General features: G+C 42.7%; 2 long non-coding RNA genes across 2 annotated transcripts; one reads left to right on the forward strand and one right to left on the reverse strand.

The window, feature by feature from the left end:
* Positions 1–5,010: 5,010 nt before the first annotated feature.
* LOC148128597 (uncharacterized) lies at positions 5,011–8,929 on the reverse strand. Its single transcript, XR_015746249.1, has 3 exons — positions 8,468–8,929; positions 7,244–7,355; positions 5,011–5,139 (listed from the first exon to the last, which is right to left on the reverse strand). It is a non-coding gene; the product is annotated as an uncharacterized LOC148128597 (long non-coding RNA).
* Positions 8,930–12,750: 3,821 nt separating this feature from the next.
* LOC148128598 (uncharacterized) lies at positions 12,751–13,645 on the forward strand. The gene is made up of 2 exons (XR_015746247.1): positions 12,751–12,800; positions 12,841–13,645. It is a non-coding gene; the product is annotated as an uncharacterized LOC148128598 (long non-coding RNA).
* Positions 13,646–20,552: the final 6,907 nt, after the last annotated feature.

A 20,552-nucleotide genomic window follows, 5' to 3' on the forward strand; every position in this document is an offset into this window, starting at 1 on the left:
TTTTTCCCTTAGGCTGCTTGGGAGGCTTCAATATTGTTCCATTTTGTGGACCAGGTACAATTAAGGGTCTCCATCAAACGGGTGAGAAACCCACAAGGGCTGGGGAATGTGTCCCTAGTAGCTTCTGGTTGTTTGCTCCTTGTGCCCAGATTAGCAACGAAGGAGGCAATTCTGTTGACCGGGGCCTGAATCCAGGTTTGGACCGGATCGGATGGGATTGAATCATGAGTGGACGGAGGTCCTTTTGGTCCCATTGGGGAAAGAAGCTTCTCTTGTCCTGCTTGGGAAAAGTGTCCCCTGAAGGGCAGGTTCATATGTGTCTGCACCTGTATCACCACTGCTCCAATGGCCATTCCAAATTATTTGCAACAGTCACTTGATCTGCCAGCCACCTCTTAGGCAAGTATGACAAGAATTGCCATCTTGCACGTAAGTTTATCTAGAAAGATTAATTGATTCATTATTTTCCTTTAGTAATGGAGGTTCCTATCAATATTCTGAACATTACAAAGGAAATCTTTCAAGTCCAAAGCTTCCCTCAATTTCACAGCCTATCAAAAATATAATGTAGCTATATTTTTTTTAAAAAAGTGATAAACTTATTTTTTTGTCTCTGGAGATATTAAGAAATCCATCCCGGAAAATGCTCCTGATAATCACTTGTTTCCAAAGAATGTACAATATATTTTGAAATGCAAAGGACAAAGAAATATGGGGTTGGTTGTTTTTTTTTCTCAGATACAGAAAAATGCACCAAATGTCCGGATGATAAATTCCCAAATAAAAAAGAGTCCAATGTATCCCCAAAGTTATAACCTTCCTGTTCTTATGAAGAACTTCTGGGCATCATCCTGGTATCTTTTGCCCTATTCTTGTTCCTAACCACAGGCCTTGTTTTAATCGTCTTCATTAAATACCGAGAAACTCCCCTTGTCAAAGCCAACAACCGGGACCTCTCCTACATCCTCCTGGTCTCCCTCCTGCTTTGCTTCTTGTCTCCTTCTCTCTTCATTGGTCAACCAAGGAAAGCCACCTGCCTTCTCCGACAATCGGTCTTCAGCATCATCTTCTCAGTTGCCATTTCTTCTCTCTTGGCCAAAACCATCATGGTGGTGCTGGCTTTCCTGGCCACAAAACCAGGAAACCGAGCAAAGAGATGTTTGGGGAAGAGCTTGGCCAACTCCATCATCCTGTCTTCTTCTGGTGTCCAAGTTATCATCTGCTCCATCTGGCTGGGAGTTTCTCCCCCTTTCCTGACTCTGATCTCCACTCCCAGCCTGAAGAGATCATCCTGCAATGCAACCAAGGGGCCGTTGTCATGTTCTACGTCACCTTCAGCTACATGGGCTTCCTGGCTGCCGTCTGCTTCATGGTGGCTTTCCTGGCCAGGAATCTGCCTGGGGCCTTCAACGAAGCCACACTGATCACCTTCAGCATGCTGGTCTTCTGCAGTGTCTGGGTGACTTTTGTGCCCACCTACCTGAGCACCAAAGGGAAACACATGGTGGCTGTGCAGGTCTTCTCCATCCTGGCCTCCAGTGCTGGTCTGCTGGGCTGCATCTTCATCCCCAAGTGCTACATTATCCTTCTGAGGCCAGAGCTGAACACAAAGGAGCATCTCACAGCCAGAACAAATGTAAAAACATGACATATGACATCATTATGATAGTGGAAGAATGGTTAATGTTTCTTTTATTTGATTTCCATTTTGATAGTATGCAGGAGTTAAAGAAAATGATATCTGTATGTTACAAATTGGGGAATTGTTGGACGACTGGAATTCTTGCAGTTCCCTCCCACCTCAATAAATATTGCTAAAGACACCACTGTAAAATTCAGAGGAATTCAGCTGTTCAGCAACAGCTACTGAACATGACACCTTATAAAAACGATTGATTCATTTGTTCCTACTGACAGCAGCTAAACACGTGGGTGGGTGTTAGAGAATGAGTAGGAAAAGAGGTCAGGAGGAAACTGTGGGAATCAAACACCAGCCTGGTTGCCTGATCCTCTCCCTAAAATGCCAGAATTATGTGAAATGCCCTGTTTGACTGGCTCTCAGCTGAGGAGGTAAATCTTCATCCCTCTTATATGAGTCTTTCTTGATTTCCTGATAAAACTTCCTTTGCAAAAAGAATTCAGCAGAACAGCTGTCTGGGATTTCAGTTTGGGATTGTTTTTATTTTGGTATGTACTTCACAGCAAAAAAAAAGTAAATAAAAAATGAAGTGTGTAAAGAAATTTCCACTGTATATTTTTTTCTTTCATCAACCAGAGAAATAAAATAGCCGTTTTCAGGCTCTTTAATTTTCCACTCTACAATTTGTATCTAAAGCATTTCTCTGCTCCTCCTCCAAGCCTGTCTCATCTGTGAAGGGCTGGAGAAGATGTCCAGAGAAAGGGGACCTTGGGACTCTTCCCAGGAGGAGGTTGCAGGGATCCTGTCTCAAGGCAGCCGCATCATTGACCAGGTCACAAACCTCCAATGATGCATAATATTCATCCAGGTCCAAGAAGGGGCTGAGTAAGTGGGGGGACTTCTAGGTTTCTAGGAAGAGGCACCCATGGAAGCTGCTCTGCTCTCCAACCACAGAGATTGCTGATCAATTGGGAATCAATTTTATGTCTCATAATGGCTCCTAACTGCAAATAGGATCCCTTTGCAAATTCCATTTGAAGGAGATAAGAAAAGCTCTGGTGGATCAGAAGAAGGTCAGTCTAAGATTCACACAAATCCCTCTGGTTCTCGCACAAGCAGTAGAAGAAGGCAGAGACTTGTGGCTTTGTGCCACATGGAAGAGGGGTTTATCCAGAGGTGGAATTCAGTAGGTTTTGACCAGTTCTGGAGAACTGGTAGTGGAAATTTTGAGTGGTTCGGAGAACTGGCAAATACCGCCTCTGACTGGCCTTGCCCCCATCTCTTCTCTGCCTCCCACTGAGTCCCAGCTGATCGGCTGGATTGGTTGTCCTGCACAGGAGAACGGAGCTGGAAAGCAGGTTAGTTGGGAGAGGAAGGAATGGGCTTTTGAAGTAACTTTCCACTGCCATGCCCACCAAGCCACGCCCACAAAGCCATGCCCACAGAACCAGTAGTAAAAAAAAAATGATCCCCACCACAGCGATTATCCCACAATTTCACTTTCCTCCATCACTACCCACAACATTGGACACTCGGCCATCTCACACTCTAGGGATCTCCAATTTTAGTATCTGACATTAATCTGAGAAAATGTTTCCAAATTTCCCACCCACAAATTCAATAAGAGTTAAGGCGGGACTGGAATTCAAAAGTCTCCTGGTGATCCGCTCAAAGTCCCCCAGGAAGTTTTCCTGCCTGAGGGAGGATTAGAACTTAAAGCCTCCCGAATCTTGGCCGATACAACCAACAAGTTCTAAATCAATTATTGTCAGGAAGCTCACTCAAATTGATGGGCAATTCATGCAAAAAAATAGGCAGTGCATTTCCCAGAAGATGCGTAGACTCCATAAACAATGCCATTGTTTCATTTGAGGAATGAAGGCGGAGATGGAAGGTTCTGGAAACGCCATTTTACAGGATGCACCTTCTTTAGGCCCGACTGCCCCTGTTTTTCTTTGTACAACACCTGAGCTAAGGAATCTCTGAAACATTGTCTTGGGTTTAGGTCCAGGGGCCACAGGAGAAGTCTCCCATCCTAAAACGTATCCTGATCCCTTTCTATTTTGAGTGCACCATGGTGGGTCTGTCCCCATTCTTGGGAAGGGGACATATTGTGGGTGTGTTTGCTGTGTATATTGACAACACGCAAGTTTTAGGGGAACCTTTGAAAGTGAGCCCAGTCTGCTCCTAAGCTATGAGCCCTATCTGACCATCACAACACCCGAAGGACATCCAGATATACACAAAGCCTTGTTTTTCTATGTTTCAAGCATGGACATCTATCTTATCATCGGTCCGCTCATATTTTATCTTTTTGGAATGTGCAGTAAGTTGAACATATACTAAATCTCACACATGGTCATTTTGCCATTCTAGGCCCTTTTGCTTTTTTTCTATCAGCTGCCTGTTGTTTTTCCGCCTTATTCCTTGGATGGCTCCAAAGACCGCAAAGCTAGAACTTCTTGGAAAAATCCATCACTTGTTTATACCCAGAACAATCCAAGTTCATTTGCTTAATTTTCATGGTCCAACTCTGCCCTTTTCATCCCAGTTTCATGGTGGGCAACACCCATTCAGCAAGGAGACGTAATGGTGTAGCCACTGGATGCAGATGTTTGCTTGTTATGATACAAGAGTGTTTCGTTTGTCTGGTGTGAGTGAGCAAAGAGATGGGATTCCCCTGCTTCCTCCCTAAAATATTTTTAAATAAATACTTTTCTTCCTTATCTGCATGATTGGCCTTCAGTGGACATGATTGTCGATGACCAGGGAGAAAAAAGGGAAGATTACCGAGTTTATGCAGGAATCCTCAGATGTAGCTTTGCTTTTGCTGTGACCACTTGACTTTAGTGAAAACATACCTTTTACTAGATGCAACTCGACTGCAAATGGAGACGAGTCTTTCTTTCCTGAAGGTCCAAGCTGGGCCGGGCCTGATAACCACTCACCTGCTTGGCTGCAATGTCTTCTCTTTGGCTGTGGGTTGTTCTCTTGTGGGTGTCCGTGCATCTGGGAAGGGTGAGGATACAGGAGATATCGGAATATCTCAGAATATCTTGGCTGGGCCCAGGAGTTTCTTGTCAAGTACGCCGATCGGAAGGAAGGCGCAAGATTCAGTGACTTTTTAGCTCTTTATTCATTCCGAGATCGGCTCGGCTCGGCTAGGGTTGGTGGCGGCTTATATTGAACTTGCCGGCCAAGCCACGACCAATGACACCGCTCGAATCTCCCGCGATCAGTTTCCTCCAATCGCGGGGATTCAGCGAGCCAATCAGTGCGGCTTGCTCGGCCAATCAGATCGCCGTGCGTCTTAGCCAATCAGAAACGAGTATTACAAGAATGTTAATGTACAATACAGAACATTCTTGCCACTCTTTGCCTCTTCCTTCTTCTTCTGAAAACATCATCAGAAAACTCAAAAGGCCAACAGTAACAATGATTTGGGTCTTATTAACCAGAGCTGGGGAGGAGAGAGATGACTGGAGAATATTGGAGGGCCTCTTCTAGAGGAAGGGATGAAAACAAACAAACAGAAAGAAAGTGGAAGCTTTCAGGCTTTCTACCGCCCACCTCTTCATTTGTGGCCCAAAATGTCTTCATCATCAATGTTTGCTAGGCTAGCCCCTTTTGGCACCCCAGGGACCCCCACAGTTGCAGGCAACTTGAAGAAGAAGAAGAAGAGGGTGTAAGTCCATGAACGGAGATTGGACAGCCACTTGTCTGACATGGTATAGGGCAGGGGTGGGATTCAAATGTGGGCGTGGCTGGGTGGGCGTGGTTTCTTCTTTTTTGCAGCACCCCCCCTTGTTTTTGGGCCTCCTGGACCTCAGGGAAGCCTCCTGGGGGGTGTTTTTGCTCCCAGAAGTCTTCCCTGGGGCCCAAGAAGGCACAAAATGGAGCACAGGGCGGGGCGCGCAGCATACATACACACCCCACACACCCTTTTGCCTCCTGGGCCTCAGGGAAGCATCCTGGGCAAAGCAGTAAGACAGCGAGGGGGATCCCGGCACAGCTGATCATCAGGAAGGGGAAAAGAACCTGAAAATTCCTTCAGGAGTGAATGGGTGGGGAAGGATGCAGTCAGTGATGTCGGGCAGGTGCAATAAAGACTGACTGGGAGAGGAGGGTGGAGAGGGGCGGGGCCAGCCAGGGGCACGATTTGCCGGCTCTCCGAACTGTGCAGAATCATAACAACCAGTTCTATAGAACTGGTCTGAACTGGTAGAATCCCACCCCCAGTATAGGGTCTCCTGCTTGAGCAGGGGGTTGGACTAGAAGACCTCCAAGGCCCCTTCCAGCTCTATTCTGATTGGTTAATAAAGGGCCAAGTCCAGCAAAAGGAGCTGGAGACTCACCGAGAATTCCAATCCCATCAAGGAGTGTCCAGAAGACTCCACGGCTTTGATCCCCAACCTGAGCATTGACAGTCTTCTCTCTCCTAAAGATAGGATTTCTCCTCCTCTCTTCTACAACCCAACGCCTAGCTCTTAACACAGCAATGGCAGAGCCAGGAGCAAAAAAGAAAGAAAGAAAGAAAGAAAGAAAGAAAGAAAGAAAGAAAGAAAGAAAGAAAGAAAGAAAGAAAGAAAGAAAGAAAGAAAGAAAGAAAGAAAGAAAGAAAGAAAGAAAGAAAGAAAGAAAGAAAGAAGAAAGAGCACAGTCCCACCTAAAAGTCTCAACCAGAATTCCTCTCGTTCCTGAGGTTTTCTTTTGCACAAAATGTTCCCTTTCCTTCCTTCTCTTTATTTATATTTGTATCCCTTCCATTGTACCACACAACACACACACACACACACACACCTCTGTTCTTACCTTCTGTTCCTGGGCTTGCTTTTTGCTAGTCATCTTGTACAACTTTTGTACTTTCTTGGTGTTAAATTCAGCAAACTTGGAGGCAAATACCCATAGATTCCTGAAAGGAGGTGAACAGCTATTTTAATTTTCTCTTTTTAGGAGCTGGGCCAGAAGCCCAGACTATTCATGCCGGAGGAAAGAGATGCCCCAAAGAAGCAGTGGTGGAGAGATGCTTTCTTCTGGGGCCCAAAAGTTCCCTCTTACACAAAAATGTCTTACTTCAAACTTGAGTGATGAAGACTCCCAAGATAAAGTCTGCAGAGTTTGATGCAAGCATGGCATGACCAGTCTGCCACTTTTCTTGACTACTGCAAATGCCGGTATTGTGGTTTTCTAGGGGTTTGGACTAAAATGTGGATTTTGTTTTTAACACTCATATTTAACAACATATTTCCACACAGGGGAATTCAACAATTGGAGACGGCATCTCATTTGAGGCATTGCAGCAGGTATTCAAGGGGAGTTGGACTGTTTGCTTGTGGCTATGTAGAGATTCTAGGCGATTCCTCTTTTAACTCCATCCCCACGTTCTGCCTCTTCTTCCCCTAGACCTCCAAACTCAAAAAGACTCCTGACTGACTCGCAAATCTAACTGTAACATCTGGACAAGAGAGAGGGGGTGGAGGGATGGAGGGAGGGAGGGAGAGAGAGAGATTGCAGAATTGGTGGGCAGGCAAATCACCGTCTCCATTCTTCAAGAACTTCCTGTTCAGGGTGGATTTTCAAACATTCAGCCATGTGGTCTCCTACCTTGAGCAGGCAACTCCGACTTTGCTCCAGCTGTTCTTCCTCTCTAATGGCTTTTTTCTGGCTCATCCAGATGCTTCAGGGACTTCTTCACTGGGCTCATCAGCTCTTTGCACTTGGGAGACAGAAAAAGCAAAGCTCCATGTGAGTCGCACATCAGAAGGAAGGCGAGGAAAGGGAGACCCCGATTGAGGAAACCTTTTGAGGCTAGGGGCCTATTTAAATCTGGGGGAGGGGATCTGCTGTGGGCACCCTCTCAAAATGGCAGCCAGAGGAGTCTTTCCCGTTCCCAAGACAAGTCACCAGGCTACAGAGAGGACAACGTTGGAGTGGGAGGTTCCACTCTTGCAAAGCAGACTCTCTCTTTTCATCCCATTCTCAGAAGATCTACAATTCTCCTGTGTTAGAGGTAAACTGGTTGTGGGAAAAGTCCTTTTCTGTTGAGATGAACCTGCCAGGGACCGTTTTTGGCTTTCCAGCATGTCAGCCACCTTAACTGAGAAGGGGAAGAAAGCAAGAGGGCGAAGGAGCCTGAGGTGTATCCAGAGAAACACCTGGAGCCACACGGTCTCCAGCCCCAGTTGGCTGGGCAAGACCAAGCAAGTGAAAGCGATCCAGAGTTTAGGATGGGATTTAACGCTCATCTGGGGAGGCCCTAAAAACCTGGAGACGGTGTGAGAGGTTCCCTACCTTTCTTGAGGTGAATTCATTCAGGTGGAGGAAGGGAGCTTTTGTTTCGATCCAGAGGGACCGATCGTTTCATGAAAGAGGCAGCCCTCGACTTACAACCATGAGAAGCTACAGCGGCACTGAACCAAGTGACTTATGACCCTTATGGCCGTTGCAGCATCCTCCTGCCACTAAGAGATGGCAGGGGGGTGTTTGAGGTGCCGGCCCCACAGGCTCACCCCATTGACTGTTGCACTACTCCGAAACCGGTGCCTCGAATACGGCAGCACATTGGGAAATTAGAGCAAAGCCGCCGTGACCACATTCCAGGCACCGGCTCTGGAGTGGTGCAACAGTCAATGGGGTGAGCCTGCAGGGCCGGTACCTTGAACGCCCCCCTGCTGCCTCTTAGTGCCCCTCTGACGGCCCCCTTGGGGACGCTAAGAGGTGGCAGGGGGCATTCGAGGCACCGGCACCACAGGCTCACCCCATTGGGAAGAGAGTTTAAAAGAGATGCAAGCTGAGTGCGGTGTCTGCTGGGAGCAAACGTGAGTTTACCTTGTGTTGACTTTGCTTATCTGTGTTCCTGGCGTCTTCCCAACTGTGTTGAGTTATTGCCATGCCTTCAAGTCTGCAATTCCTTCTCCTGCCCTGCCGAACTGATGACCTCCTCTTGCCTTGATTGGACTTCTAGTTACAGTGTTTGTTGACCACGTTTTGGTCTTGATTCTCTGTAGCCCAAGGCTGTTCCTGGGAGAGTTTTCCTCCAGCCCAGAAGGTAACCACGACATTGGGGGAAAAGTTGGAGCTAATAAAGGGACTCCTACTGATTATCTGACTGGGTTGCCTTTGGGTCATCACAGTTAAAAGGTGCAGGTGTGAATGCAGCTACTGGGGAAGAGACCGGGTTCAGTGGGTCGTGTGGATCTCACAAGAGTCAGTCGGGTGGGGTGGTAGTTGGATCCCAGGGGGCCCTGAGTTCCAGTCCTGCCTGGGGTGCCAAGCCAGCTAGGAGGCTCTGGACCAGCCGCTCTCTCGTGTGGGTATAATAAACTTTGGCCTAGGATTGAGTAATGATTAATATAATGCTTTATACATACATGCCTGTTTAAAGGTCACTAAGGTAATGCAAAGAAAAGAGAACAATAAGGACAAATACAAACAAGGAGGCAGCTTAGACAACTGCAAACAAGCCTATACTATATCTAATTATTAATCCCCAATGTAATTATGCTGACTATGTACTAAATCTCAATAAAAGGAAGCACTGGAAATTATTCTGGGCTCCCATCCCGAGTACACACTCTTGTGTCTCATTCTTTCCATGGGAGACCACCACAAGTGGTGACCCCGACGTGATCCACTGCAGGTGGTACGTGTCCGGACTTCCGTGTTTCCTCGCCTGGAATAGGTAAAGTACGTACTTAACTATTGCTGGACAATAGGATTTTTTTCAAGGAACATGGGGGGAAAACTCTCTCAGCCACAGGAACGTCATGTTAGTGAGCTGCTGAAGTTAGTCAGGACAAATTTCTTTATCTTTAAACCCTCGGGGGGGGGGGGAGCAAATAGTTCTTTCAAAAGGTAATGTGAAAGAGCTGCTGCAAAAGATCTGGCGGCAATGTCCCTGGTATTCAGAGAAGGGCTCTTTAAAATTAGACACGTGGAGGAAAATTGGAACTATCCTTCATGAAAAGCCACGGGCAACAGCTGAAATTTTGATATATTGGAAGGTTGTTATGACTGCTTTAGAGACCCAGCAACAACCTCTTTTAAAACCGTTAGCAGAACCTCCTCCTTATGAACGAGTTGTGTTGCACCCCCCAACTTCTAAACTGGAGTATGCTTTCTCACCTCCAACAGCGCCTACGCCTGTGGAGGATAAAACCCAGCCACAAATGGGGAAAGTTCAAGCAATGATGCATCAGGCTTTCAATGAAGGGAAATTAGAGCCTGATGAGATTGCCCAGATGAATTTGTTTCCAGTTAATAGGCAAATGAATGCTCAAGGCAATCTGCAGGCTGAATGGGTTCCGATTCCTTTAGCAGTTCTTAGGGAAATTAAGAAAGCCGTTAAAGATTATGGTATTCAAAGTCCTTTTACAAAGGGGCTCCTGACAAGTTTGGCTACCTCACGCATGATTCCTAATGACTGGAAAGATTTAATGAGAATGATATTGAGTTCTACTCAGTATGTGGTTTTTGATTCAGAATATCAAAGAGAAGCTATCACTAGGGGACGGAATTCAGGAGGGCTGTATACGCCAGACCAAATCTATGGAGCAGGCTTGTTTGAATCCACTGCTGATCAAGCTACTAATTTACCTGATCACGCACTTCCCATAGTTATGGCAGCTGTCCTTGGGGCGTTGTCCCGCATCCAGGATGTGGGAACCCCAGCACAGTCTTTTTCTCAAATTAAGCAAACAGCATCTGAGTCTTATAACGATTTTGTGGAAAGGCTACAATTGGCTATTTCCAGACAAATATCTAATGAAGAAGCAGCAAAGGAACTTTTGCTGAAATTGGCAGTTGAAAATGCAAACGCTGACTGCAAGCGTATCTTACAGCCTTTGGTGGCTAGAGGTGAGGTTACTCTGGCTGATCTGTTAAAAGCATGTGCAGTGGTGGGTTCTCAGGCTTACAACATGGAGACTTTGGCTATGGCATTACAAAAAGGGATGAAACCTACAGGGAATTGTTTTAATTGTGGGAAACCTGGCCATTTTAAAGCTCAGTGCCGTGCCCTGGGGGAATGGCATTTAACAAAAACAAAATTAAGGACATTCGCCCGAAATCGGTCTGTCCAAAATGCAAAAAGGGTTTCATTGGGCAAATCAATGTCGCTCTGATCAGAACCAAAATCAGGAAACTAAATTTGGGGCGTGCAGCTAGCCCCGCTCCCAAGGCTGTCACAAAAGCATCGCCTGCAATTGCTAGGAGTGCAGGTTTGGGTTTAAAAATGTTGAACTCAATTAATGTGACTTTTCCTAATCAAGTGTACATTGAGGACACTCATTTGCATGGGCCACTGCCAGAAAAAACAGTGGGATTGGTCTTCCCAGGTCTTCTGCATCAAAAAAAAGGATTTTTGTTATTCCAGGAGTTATTGATCAAGATTATAGAGGGGTCATTAAGATACAATTGTACACTGATACTCCTACATCATTAATGGCCGGTGAATATATTGCCCAGTTATTATTGCTTCCATACATTCCTATGAATCCTTTAATTGGGATCCCACGAACTGGCGGTTTTGGGTCCACTGAAATGGCCAGTTCTCCAGTTGCTACAGAATTGCTAGTGCTGACAAAAAAGTTGACTACAGACCAACCAAAAATGACAATTGAAATTCAGGGAAAATCATTTTCTGGCCTTATAGATTCCGGAGCAGATGTCTCTGTGATACGCCAAAAGGAATGGCCAAATGAATGGGCACTTGAGGACTCTCCAGCTGTTCGTGGAGTAGGTGGTATGCAGTTTGCAAGATGTAGTGTACATTGGTTGAAGGCATTGCATAGAGAAACTGGCGAGACTGCAAGGATTCAACCTCTTGTGTTGCCCCTGCATATAAACTTGTGGGGTAGAGATTTGCTGTCACAATTTCGCACAAAAATTGTTATTGGATAATGGAAAAATTACAATTGTTAACCTCTCAGCCAGTCTGGATTGACCAATGGCCACTTCCAAAGGAAAAGCTTATAGCTTTACATCAATTGGTAGCTGAGCAGCTACAATTAGGACACATTGAGCCAACTTCTAGTCCGTATAACACTCCTTCACATAAAAACAAAAACGGGGGAAGTGGATGGATATGGTTTGCCTTACATACAAAACATTCTTAATATTACATTATACACTTTAAATTTTTTAAACATGACAGGATCTCCTGCTGCTACGGCAGCCAGTAGGCATTTTGCTTCCTCCCCTTCTGCAGGTACACCAAGACCGAAAGTTCGGTATAGGAGACTGCCAGATCCAAAGTGGAGAGGACCTGTCCCGCTGATAACTTGGGGCCGAGGATACGCTGCCATTGAAGATGAGGGGACAGTTGTTTGGGTTCCTGCTCGCTGTGTGCATCCTTATCATCAGCCAAAGGGGCAAGGGGATGGATTTGGGGGAATGGAAAAAAAACACGTTGATCCAGGACATGGAGAAGCTAGCAAACCTTCATAATAAAACTGATTGTTGGGTATGTATGCACATGCCAACTCACAAAACATCAGGGCTTCCAATGGTTGCAGTACCTCTGGCCGAAGGTGACTGGTATAAGGGACAATGCTATGGTTGTTCAGGGACGTGGTCTAACAGTTGGACTACAAGTAACATAAATACCTTACACCTTGGAAGCCGAATCCAAGAGGTGGCGGGTATCTGCTGGACCCACAATGAGACAGTAAAAAATATGACTTACTTGGGAACATATCCGTTTTGCAACAAAACAATTGTTATTAGCAATGGAAGTCGGGTTTATCCGGATGACATGAAAACAAAAAATCTCACTTACTTTGTGCATAACATCACTAAATTTTCTATCACATCTTTGATCAATGAAAATGGGTGCCCATATATTCCTGCCACATGTTGTCCCACCACGGAGGACAGCAACCGGTTGCCCAAATGTGCGAATGGGAAATACACACCATCTTCCACTTATTTGGCTATGTTAATGGAATCCTTTGCACAATTAATCTATGCTGAACCAAATAAGGTTGGTCATCTCCTGGGAGCAAATCTATGGTTGCTGTGTGAATGGATGGCCTATGATCGCATGCCAGCACGATGGAAAGGGGTCTGCACCTTTGGGAAAGTAATCCCATCTCATTTCATTCAAAAATCATTGGGGACTGCTCATATCCGCAATGCGTGTTCTGCAACGGAAGTAAACTCTGTTTTGACTCATGACTACTGGACACAGATGTCAAGGGGAGTTATTCCTCCTTTAGGAGTCATGATGAACTATAGAGATTTGCATTGTTTAAACAATTGGACAGTTACTATGTTTAAAGACACCATTAAAACGCTAAAGCTGCTTGAAGAAGAGCAAGGAAAAATCCTTGACTTTGTCCTGCAAACCAGATATGCGGTGGACACTATTTTGGCTGCGCAAGGGGAGTTTGCGCTGTGATTCATACGCATTGTTGCATGTATATCTCTGATTATTCTCCAAACATTACAGCTACTATACAGCATATGGAACAAACCCTGAAGGAGAATCCATTACAATCGGAGGGTGAGGGACTGGACGTGTGGTCTGCACTTTGGTCCTGGTTGCCAGATGGTTCATGGATTCATCACCTAATTGTTGGAGCGATATTGCTTATTATATTTTCTCTCTGTGTATGCTGTTGTATTCAATGTCTCCCTGGACTTTTAGGAATGTGTCAGGTGAAGCCTACGGAAGGAGAATTGCTGTTGCAGATGGCGAAAAGCTACCGAGGCATCCGTGATCATCAAAAAACTAAAACAGGGAAGATGTGGGAATAAACTTTGACCTGAGCTTGAGCAATGATTAATATAATGCCTTATACATTGATGCCTGTCTAAAGGTTACTAAGATAGTGCAAGGAAAAGAGAACAATAAGAACAAATACAAATAAAGAGGCAGCTTAGATAACTGCAAACAAGCCTGTACTATATCTAATTATTAATCCCCAATGTAATTATGCTGACTATGTACAAAAATCTAAATAAAAGGAAGCACTAGAATTTTATTCTGGGCTCCCATCCCGAGTACACACGCTTGTGTCTCATTCTTTCCATGGGAGACCACCACACCCTGTGACAGTCCAACTGAAATTACCGAAAACTCTTCGACAAATTCACCCGGTCTTCCATATTAGTTTGTTAAAACCTGAACATATTTCTGATTTAAGACCGAGCCAGACTGATCCTCCTATACCATTGCTGATCGAGGGTGAACAACATTTTGAAGTCAAAGAAATTCTGGATTCTCGCAAATGGAGGGGTCGGCTCCAATATTTAGTTGCTTGGAAACACTTCCCTTCTTCCCAAGCTGAGAGGGTCAACGAAAAAGATGTTAGAGCCCCTAAGCTGATCAAAGCCTTTCGTACTAAGTATCCTGATAAACCCTAGAAATGTATCCATTTTATTTACCTGATTATTAATTAGTATCTTTTATATTTCTCTCTCTTGTAGGACTAGCATCTTTTTTCTAGGAGGGCCGAATGTCAGCCTTCAAGATCTTCTACTATTGCTTTGCATCTTTCGGCTGCCATAAGTAACGGGGGGAGGAGGGGGGAAAAGTATGGAAAGCGAGCTGGAGGAGTTACATTCTAGTGTTGTATAAAATGAGGAGGGGGAGAGTACATTCTTGCTTAGGTTTCTATTTCTTGCTTAGCTTTCTTTTCTCTGTGCAGCTGCAAATCTTTATCAAAGTATGCCAAGGTCAACGGACAGAGGCCTCATCACCACCTGAAAATGTCCACATGATCATATTCACAACTTTTAATTGGAAGAATCATTTGAACTATTGGTGGGGGGGAACATTTCCATCACTTTGTATATGTGATTTATGCGCCTAATTCCTCAGATTCAGAATTCTATTGTTGCTACCACTTCATTTCCAGTAAAAGATATCTTTTCTCTAATTAAGAGAGTCTAAGTATTTCTTTCTTGGATTTTGGATGGAGCACTGCCTGACAGGTTGGACAAAAAGACATGGTAATGTAATAGACTAAGAAATTTTGTAATAGAAGTTTAATAGATCAGTATAAAATATAATACAGATATATATAACCATTGGATGAAAGTACAATGTAAATTTTACAATAAAATTTGGAATATCTCATATAAAATGATGGAATAAATAGTTTAGTCATGGATGATTAATAATTGATAAATAGATAAACATATGTTAGTTTGACAATGTGAGAATTTATATAAACCGTGAGCAATGACTATGAAAGGATAGCACAAAAGATTTGTAACCAACTGACACACTGTATGTATGTAAAATGGAACATGGTTTTATGTTTTTATGTTTTGTTTGTATATGTTTGTCTTAAAAAATAAAAATTTTACAAAAAAAAAAAAAAAGACCTCCAGGGTCACTCTGGGCTTCCTCCACTGGAAACACGGGCCCCCCAATTCAGTGGGGCTTTCCAGGCCTGGGTCTCATAGGGGACACGGAGGGATACCCGGGTTCCATCCATTGAGTCAGCCTCCAAGGCCTGAGGAAAAGCCGCTTTTGAATGGCTTTGTGGGTCTTTGGTTTTTTCTTTATCTTTTTTTAGCTGTGTTCTGTCTGTGAAACCTTCCTTCTCAGCACCTTGAATAAATTTAATCTTTGTTTAAATCCTGAAGTGGATCCAAGGCCTTCTTGCCCCCTCCTCAGGCTGGCTGAGCTCCTGGTTCCAAAAGCCAGACCTGGATGGGGAGGGCCTCTCCTCCATCCTCTTCTGGGTCTCCAGAGGGCTGGTTGCGGGAGAGAAACTGGGGTGGGTGGGTGAAGTTACCACCTCTCTCTGGTCACATCCACACAACTTGCTCACTTCACCAATGGCTGCATACACACTGGCAACTTTTTACTGTGGTTTGTTTTCTGAAGTTGGATCAATTGGCTCAGTGAATGATGGGCATCCCGCAGTACATGAATTCATCAGAGAAAAGCTGGACAATAGTTTATAACTGAAACAAGCAGGGTGTGCTGGTTAGACAGTATATAGCTAGTTTGGGAATGAGAAGTCCCCTTAAGGGAATGTTTCATGGGAAATGTAGTTAATGCCTCTTGGAGATGTAGTTCATGTCACATGGTCGCATCTGTAATCCTGATGGGTCACTGACTTGACCTCTGGAGGGCTGAGGGAGGTTTGGGGCATTCTTACCTGGACCCCAGCATCGTGCTGGAGTCTTCCTTTGGTATATCGCTGTGGGATGAAGATAACCATCTTTTCACACCATGGAGACGATCACTGGGGCAAATATTGGACATTATATGAATCTCTGCATATCTGTGAGTTATAATTTGAGGATATCTGATATAATCCAATAAAATTAACTTTGCATGGAAGCCTTTCTAGTATTGGACTGCTTATCCCAGGAACTTTTGGAAGATAAAAGTATTGCCTGGGACAAAAACAGGGAAGCTTTTCTTCCTTCAAGGACCATATTCACACAACATCCTTCACCAGGCTGAGGAAATATTAAGCAGCCACCCTGAGAAAAAATACAGGTCTATGTGCAGCCTCCACAGAGCCGATAATGGACCACTGAGGAGAACAGCTCCTCCTCCTCCTCTTCTTCCCAGGGTCTCCCCTGAGGCAAACTCAGAAATCGAGGTGGTTTGCTAGCCTTCGGCAGTGGCAGGGATTTGCGACCGCGCAATCCCTGCTGCGTTTCGCCAAGGTTCCCCAGATCCATTTGGATCTGGGGGATATAGCTGCCCGTAGAGGCAGCTGAAGACAGGGGGATCCGGCAAGGGGTTTGGGGTGCCGCAAACCCCCTCCCCAGCCGGCTAAACTCCCTTTTCCCGAGGTGGAGGAATGGCGGTCAGTAATGGCCGCCACGAAGAAAGCTGCAGCCGGGTAAGCAAGTGCAGGAGGAGAAAGCTGGAGAAAGTGAAAGGTGCTTTTAACCGGGACAAGACGGGAGAAAGTGATTTGGAATCTTGAAAGCTGTTAAGGATATATTGTTCCTTGTGAGAGCCACAAGCTGCGAATACCCTAAAGGGGAAAGTTTTTTTCTTTGTTCTACTCTCCTTCCTAAAGTGACAGCGGGGAAAAAAATCTTTTGGCTGTGAGTGGGAAGGGAGAGTGAAAAAAAATCAGAGCAAAATTTGAAAATAAGGAGAAGATTGCCTAGAATTGCAAAGAGTTTAAAAACTTCCAAAAATACATTTGAAAAGGATTTGTGATTACTTTAACCTCAGAAAGAAAAAGTGAAGAAGAAGAAGAAGGTATTTAAAAGAAACAGTCTGTTTGGATTGTTTGGTGATTTTGGAACCTTGGAAATTATTTCTGATTAAATCATCTGGGTGGCTGTTTGGAAAAACTTTTTCTCTACACAATGGCATCACCTGTGGATGGATTGGAACTTATATATCAAAAATATGAAAGAGAAAAACAAGGAGGGGAAGATGGACTTGGCACTATTTTTCAATACTTAGAAATGGCGGTTTATATTTATGCGAAGCAGAATGAAGATGATGGGGACAAAGACGAAGAAGAAGCCATCTTTGATGAAAAAAGGACTTTGATTGGAGACGGGAAAAAGCAAGAAAAAGGAAAAGAGGTCTTTAAGATCTGAAAAACAGCCCAAAAGAGAAGAATAAGGTGAAAAAGGGACATTATGTTAAGAAACAACAGAAAGGGGGAAAGCAGAATAAAAGGGTGGTGGAGAGACAAGGGGTTAAAGAGGACAAGGAGAAGAAGAAGCAAGGGAGAAAGGAAGGGATGAGAAGCTCTAATGGTGGAGAGCAAGATATTAAGAAGCAAAAGTTTTTCAGAGATAATGGATAGATCTTATTGTTAATGGGATTCTAGAAAGGTACATAAGATTGCATTTTTATCTATAATTACTTCTAAATACAGATATAAAAATGCAATCTTATGTACCTTCTAGAATCCCATTAACAATAAGACTTATCCATTATCTCTGAAAAACTTTTGCTTCTTAATATCTTGCTCCCCACCATCCTTTCTCCTTGCTTCTTCTTCTCCTTGTCCTCTTTAACCCCTTGTCTCCCCACCTCCCTTTTATTCTGCTTTCCCCTTTCTGTTGTTTCTCTAACATAATATCCCTTTTCCACCTTATTCTTCTCTTTTTGGGCTGTTTTTCCAGATCTTAAAGACCTCCGCTTTTTCCCTTCTCCAATCAAAGTCCTTTTCTCATCAAAGATGGCTTCTCCTTCTTCTTTATCCCCATCATCCTCATTCTGCTTCACATAAATATAAACCGCCATTTCTAAGTATTGGAAAATAGTGCCAAGTCCATCTTCACCTCCTTGTTTTTCTCTTTCAAATTTTTGATATATAAGTTCCAATTCATCCATAGATGATGCCATTGTGTAGAGAAAAAGTTTTTCCAAACAACCACCCAGATGATTTAATCAGAAATAATTTCAAAGGTTCCAAAATCACCAAACAATCCAAACAGACTGTTTCTTTTAGATACCTTCTTCTTCTTGACTTTCTTTCTGGGGTTAAAGTAATCACAAATCCTTTTCAAATATATTTTTGGAAGTTTTTAAACTCTTTGCAATTCTAGGCAATCTTCTCCTTATTTTCAAATTTTGCTCAGATTTTTTTTCACTCTCCCTTCCCACTCACAGCCAAAAAGATTTTTTTTTTCCGGTGTCACTTTAGGAAGGAGAGTCGAACAAAGAAAAAAACTTTTCCCTTTAGGGTATTCGCAGCTTGTAACTCTCGCAAGGAACAATGGATACTTAACAGCTTTCAAGGTTCCAAATAACTTTCTCCCGTCTTGTCCCAGCCAGAAGCAACTTTCACTTCTCTTTCAGCTCTCTCCTCCTGCTCTTGCTTACCTGGCTGCAGCTTTCTTCGTGGCGGCCATTGCTGACCGCCGTTCCTCCGCCTCGGGAAAAGGGAGTTTAGCCAGCTGGGGAGGGGTTGCGGCACCCCAAACCCCTTGCCGGATCCCCTATCTTCCGCTGCCTCTACAGGGCAGCTGTGTCCCCCAGATCCAAATGGATCGGGGGAACCTTGGCGGTGAAATTAGAAATAATATGTAGTTTAAAATGTGATAAAATATTTAACATAAACAAGTGAAATTTTTGTTAAGAAAAAGGGAGTATTGTAATGAAATATGATCCAAGATTGTGATGTGGGGGGTAATAATCGTGGAAAGCACAAGTGTTCCCACAAAGGCATGACATTCAATTGAAATGGATAAAATGTTTAAGATATAAATGATTGTCAATATTAATAATTAGAAGATGGTATATTAGCAAACCTTTTGTGAAATGAGATTTGAAATAGAAGAAGGAGGAACATTTCAATGAAATATTGAGCTATAATATGTGATGTGGGGGGAATAATTTTGAAAAATAGGGCTCTCATAAAAGCATGTGATTTAATTGAAAAGTAATGAGTTAAATATCTAAGATATGAATGAATATCAATATTAATGAATAGATTTGTATTATTTTTGATAATATAGTATAATTTTAGAATGTACCAGACAGAATCCCAATGTAGGTTATGTATTTTATATTAAGTACTATAAATATAGGGGAAAAAGACAAAGGCATCATACTCCATATAGTGTATAGGAGAAGTACTTCTTTTTTTTTAAAGAAGAAAAATAAATGATTGGCTGGAATAGAACAGACAAAGAATAATAAATATTACGATATGAATTGAGAGGAGATAAAAAAATAAAAATGAAATAAAATTGAGAAAATTTAAAGGAGAGGAGAAGTTATATAGAAAATTGAAAATGTTAAGAAGATATGAAATGGTATGTAAAATGAATATGAAATTCAATTTGTGTCTGTACCAAGAGTTTTAACCCGGGACTAAGCAACTTTCAGAAAAGAGATTTTTTATACTTTTATGTTTTGTGTTTATGTGTATTTATGTATTGTTTGTCTTGAAAAATAAAACTTGTTTAAAAAAAAAAAGATTGCATTTTTATATCTGTATTTAGAAGTAATTATAGAAAATTAGGAATAATATGTAGCTTAAAATGTGATAAAATATCTAACATAAATAAGTGAAATTTTTGTTAAGAAAAAGAGAGTACTGTAATGAAATATGATTCAAGATTGTGATGTGGGGGGTAATAATCGTGGAAAGCATAAGTGTTCCCACAAAGGCATGATATTCAATTGAAATGGATAAAATGTTTAAGATATAAATGATTGTTAAAATTAATGATTAGAACATGGTATACTAGCAAAATCTTTTGTGAAATGAGATTTGAAGTAGAAGAAGGAGGAACATTTCAACGAAATATTGAGCTATAATATGGGATGTGGGGGGGGGGGATAATTATGGAAAATAGGGCTCTCATAAAAGTATGTGATTTAATTGAAAAGTAATGAGTTAAACGTCTAAGATATGAATGAATATCAATACTAATGAATAGATTTGTATTATTTTTGATTATATAGTATAATTTTAGAATGTACCAGACAGAATCCCAATGTATGTAATGTATTTTATATTAGGTACTATAAATATAAGGGAAAAAGATAAAGGCATCATACTCCATATAGTGTACAGGAGAAGTATTTCTTCTTTTTTTTAAAGAAGAAAAATAAATGATTGGCTGGAATAGAACAGACAAAGAATAATAAATATTAGGATATGAATTGAGAGGAGGGGAAAAAAATGAGAAAATTTAAAGGAGAGGAGAAGTTATATAGAAAATTGAAAATGTTAATAAGATATGAAATATTAATAAGATATGGTATGTAAAATGAATATGAAACTGAACTTGTGTCTGTACCAAGAGTTTTAACCCGGGACTAAGCAACTTTCAGAAAAGAGATTTTTTATTTATTTATTTATTTATTTATTTGATTTGCCAATTGTTTACAAGATAATAAGTATAAGTGTATACATAGTTGTGAATACATGAAATGGGTACATATAAGAAAAATAAAAGAAGAATAAGAGAAACAATAGGACAGGGACGGTAGGCACGTTGGTGCGCTGCG

The sequence above is a fragment of the Notechis scutatus genome, unplaced genomic scaffold (genome assembly GCF_049901735.1).
Source record: "Notechis scutatus isolate UNSWTSFEM ecotype Mainland unplaced genomic scaffold, rNotScu1.2 NSCUSCF124, whole genome shotgun sequence".
Taxonomy (NCBI): domain Eukaryota; kingdom Metazoa; phylum Chordata; class Lepidosauria; order Squamata; family Elapidae; genus Notechis; species Notechis scutatus.